Genomic DNA, 4,774 nt, shown 5'->3' with positions numbered 1-4,774 from the left:
GTTAGTTTCAGGTGTACAGCAAAGTGAGTCAGTTATACACATACCTATATCCACTCTTTTTCAGATTCTATCCCCATATAGGTCATTAGAGAGCGTTGAGTAGAGTTCCCTGTGCTATGCAGTAGGTCCTTGTTGTTTATCTATTTTTTATATAGTGGTGTGTATATGTTAATCCCAAACTCCTAACCTATCCCATCCCCTTTTCCCCTTTGTTAACCATAAATCTGTTTTCTATATCTGTGAGTCTATTTCTGTTTTGTAAATAAGTTCATTTGTATCATATTTTAGATTCTACACATAAGTGATATCATATGGCATTTGTCTTTCTCTGTCTGACTTACTTCACTTAGTATGATCATCTCTAGGTCCCTCCATGTTGCTGCGAATGGCATTATTTCATTCTTTTTTATGGCCGAGTAATATTCCATTGTATATATGTGCCACATCTTCTTTATCCATTCTTCTGTCAATGGACATTTAGGTTGCTTCCATGTCCTGGCTATTGTGATTACTGCTGTTATGAACACTGGGGTGCATGTAACTTTTTGAATCATGTTTTCCTTCAGATGCATGCCCAGGAGTGGGATTGCAGGATCACATGGTAGCTCTATTTTTAGTTTTTTAAAGGAAACTCCATAGTGTTCTAAAATAGCTATCTTATTTTATCCATTTTACAGGTAAGAGAATTGGGATTCAGAGAGGTTAAGGGATCCATCCATCTCAACACAGTGAGGATGGTGTCAGACCCCAAACCCCTATCCCCACTGCCACACCCTGTGGCCTTGCTGTGTGTCCCATTGCCCCAGAGGCTCCAGGTCTGGGAAGAGTGTGGCAGCAGGGCTCTATGAATGGTTTTCAATCTATGAATTTTCATTCTATGAATGGTTTTCAGGGCCTGGGTTCAGTCCATCCTTGGCCCTTGACCTCCTGGACCAGGGGTCGGGAATTTCCACAGGAGTGTCCAAGTATCAAGTGTGATGCACCCTGACAGCTCCCCAGGTGTTCAGTGACAGTCTGGTGGAACCAAGCAAGGGGAGAATAGGGCCTTAGCCAAGGCACCCGAACCACCGGGAAGTGGAAAGGGCTCAAGTGTGTGGTTTTCCCGATGCGTGAACGGGCAGGGCTAGGGGAGCAGCTGAACAATCCAGGGGTGGTGGGGGGCTAGGCAGCAGCTGGGCAGAGTCTTCCTGACCCTCAGGAGAGAGATGGCAGCTCTCCCTCTTTCTCACCCACATCTTACTTCTGACCCCACCATGGAGGGTAAAGCTAGGAGTGGCTAATCCCCGTCTCAGTTCCCAGCACTCCCATTGCAGACATGACTAAAGAACACTGGGCTGCAAACCCCAGGGCACAACCCCTCTCATGTCTGGAGCCTTGGAGGTTCCAATCTTGTTACGTAGGGGAAACCCCCATTAAGACCATCAACAAGAGGGGTGTGGCCAAGATGGCGGAGCAGAAAGATCCTGAGATCACCTCCTTCCACGGGCACACGACAATTACAACTATTTACAGAGCAATATTGATGAGAAAGTCCTGCAGACTAGCAGAAAAGATCTTCTACAACTAAAATATATAAAGAAGAAACCATGATGAGATGGGTAGGAGGGGCAGAAACACAGCATGGTCAAGACCCATATCCCCGGGGTGGGCGACCGGGAGAATAATTCCAATTCCAGAGGTTCTCCCCAAGGAGCAAGGGGTCTGAGTTCCACACTAGGTTCCCCAGCTTTGGGGTCCTGTACTGGAAATATGAGACCCGAGAATGTTTGGCTCTGAAGGCCAGCGCTCAGAGGGCTACGGGAAACACAGTCTCCACTCCTAAAGGGCGCCCCCAAAATCTCACGCTCCAGGACCCTGGGCAGAAGCAAGTAATTTGAAAGGAGCCTGGGTCAGACCCACCTGCTGGTCTTGGAGAAGCTCCCATCGGACAGCTCACTGCCACTGCCCAGCGTTATGAGAGAGTACCGTACTGCATACTGCCAGCCTGGGAAAAGATCAAAACTCAAAATTCCAAGTATGGTTTCTATTGAATGCGTATCACTTTTGTACTACCCTCAAGTCAAAAGACCGTAAGTTGAACCATGGTCAGTTGGGGACCAGCTGGAGTCTAACATTAGTGTAATTGCAATTTTCAAACGAGGGAAAGAGAATGAAAGATATAGTTGAAGAAACAATGGCCACAGATTTTTCCAGTTGGAGTATGATTATAAACTCACAAAACCAAGAATATCAATGAACCCCAGCACAAGAAACACGGATAAAACCACACCACAGTAGGTTATAATCAAATTGATCACAGCCACTAATAAAGAGAAAATGTAAAAAGCAGCCAGGGAAAGAAGTTAAGCTACATATGAAAATGAGTCAGACATTGCAATAAATTTCTCTTCAGAAAAAAATGCAAAGGGTAGAGCAAAATATTTAAAATTTTGTGAAGAAACAGTAGCAACAACAACAACAATAATTTAGAAGTGGAAAAAGTCTTTTTTAAATTAAGGTGAAATAGAGGATTTTTTCAGACATACGAAACCTGCAAGATCTGCATGTCCAACCCCATGCAGACTCCCAAAACAGAAAAGAAAATACAGAGAAAATAAAATTCTGGAGAAAAGAATTATGTAAAACGTGTGGTTCCAACTTCTTTTTTTAATTTAATTTTTATTTTATATTATAGCTGATTTACAGTATTGTGTTAGTTTCAGGTGTACAGCAAAGTAGTTCAGTTATACATATACATATATCCATTCTTTTTCAGATTCTTTTCCCATATAGGTTCTTACAGAATATTGAGTAGAGTTCCCTGTGCTATATGTGGTTCCAACTTCTTGATTTTTAGAAATGGAATAATGACCCTGTAAGATTCTGTGATCCCCTCTAAGACTTTCAGGTCCAGGCTTGGGGTAACTGCATGTTGCCACCTGAGACATTTGGGATGAAGGGGGAAGGTTCTGGGGGAACCAGGCAGGAGAACGGGTGAGGGATCCAGGTGGGGGGCATGCTGGGGCCTTAGCAGGTTCTTAGGGAGGTACTACTGGCCCTAATTTGGAGTCAGGTCTGCAGACCCAGCCCTATTCGGGATTCTGTGTGGAAGGAGGTTTTTTGCTGTTTTAAACCCCAGCTTCTTTCCAAGAGGGATGGGTGGGGTTAAAGGAAAGTCTCTTGCTGGGCTGAGACCAGAGCAGGGGCTGGAAGGGGCCTGAGAGAGAAACTCAGGGGAGCTGACACTCCTCTTGAGGCACAAAGAAAAACTAGGATTTCCGGGAGATGGGAGAGTCTGGGAGGAAAGAGGCTGGGATGAGAGGGGCCGGGTGGCCTGGGATGAAGGGGCAGGGGCATACTCCATGTGGAGAAGGGGCTGGGAGGCTCTTTTTTTTTTTTTTTTTTAATAAATTTATTTATTTTTGGCTGTGTTGGGTGTTCCTTGCTGCACGCAGGCTTTCCCTATTTGCGGTGAGCGGGGGCTGCTCTTCCTTGCTGTGCGCGGGTTTCTCATTGCGGTGGCCTCTCTTGCTGCAGAGCACGGGCTCTAGGCACGCAGGCTTCAGTAGCTGTGGCACGCAGGCTAAGTAGTTGTGGCTCACGGGCTCTAGAGCACAGGCTCAGTAGTTGTGGCGCTCAGGCTTAGTTGCTCTGCAGCATGTGGGATCTTCCCGGACCAGGGCTCGAACCCGTCTCCCCTGCATTGGCAGGTGGACTCCTAACCACTGCGCCACCAGGGAAGCCCTGGGAGGCTGTTAAGAACAGGACAAAGCCTGATGCTCTGTGTGTTCACCCCTCCTCTGTACTTACAGAATCTTTAGTACAAGGAGCCGAAAGGGAGGGAGGGGAAGAGAGAGAGAGAGAGAGAGAGAAAGAGAGAAGGAGGCGGGGAGGGAGCTGTCTCCCATCTGGTTTGTGGTGGACTGAGCCTGAACTCAGGGTAATCCTTCAAGAAGTTCGCAGAAATCTTGGGGGATGCCTTGAAAGCCATAGAGAAGAGAATGGGGGTTATGAGGCTATTAGTTAAAAGTATCTTCAGTTGCTGCTCAGGAGAGAAGCGCCCATGTTTCTTTTCGACTAAAATGTGAGGGTTTTTTGTTTGTTTGTTCGCTTGTTTTGGTGATTCTGTACAGACACGACCCTGGCCCAACCGTTCAAGCGAAAGAAGGCAAAAGGTCCCATTCTGGGGCCAGTGCAATGGGCTAAAGGCCCCGGGGCGCACCGTCGGGCACTGGGGCTGGGAATGTTTTGGCCTCGCCCTCCGCCTGGTCCTGAAGCATTGCCCAGGCCACATTTCTGGCCTCACCCTGGGCCTGAGCCTCTGCAGCTTTGATGACAGTGTCATCCCTGGGCTCTAGACCTGGCTGGGGACGCAGCCCTCCTCGCAGAGACCATTCCAGGTCGGCAGAGCCTCCCTGGAGCCCCGCCCCTCCCCGTGCCGCCGTCAGAGAACAGGCTGCCTGGAAAGGGTGTTTGTTCCTACCCAGAATAGTGTGTTCAAGGCTCATTTGCCCTCACCTCACCTGGCCATAGATTGACGGCTCCGATGCCTCGGGGCCTGGCTGGACAAAACTGGTCCCGGCCAGGCGGACCCGCCCGCTGGCTCGTCCCACCCCTCCCTCTGGGAGGTCTTTTTCCGGAGGGAAAAGACCTTTTCTGTCTCTCTGCAGCCTTTTCTTTGTCACTTCCTCTCTTTATCACATTTTCTTTCTCTGCTCCCTGCCCCTCCCTTCTGTCCACAAGGGCAATATTTCTTTGAGAAAACCAGCTACTTTATTCACAAATGAGAGTCTCA

The sequence above is a fragment of the Phocoena sinus genome, chromosome 7 (genome assembly GCF_008692025.1).
Source record: "Phocoena sinus isolate mPhoSin1 chromosome 7, mPhoSin1.pri, whole genome shotgun sequence".
Lineage (NCBI taxonomy): Eukaryota > Metazoa > Chordata > Mammalia > Artiodactyla > Phocoenidae > Phocoena > Phocoena sinus.
Note: the sequence above shows the minus strand (reverse complement) of the source record.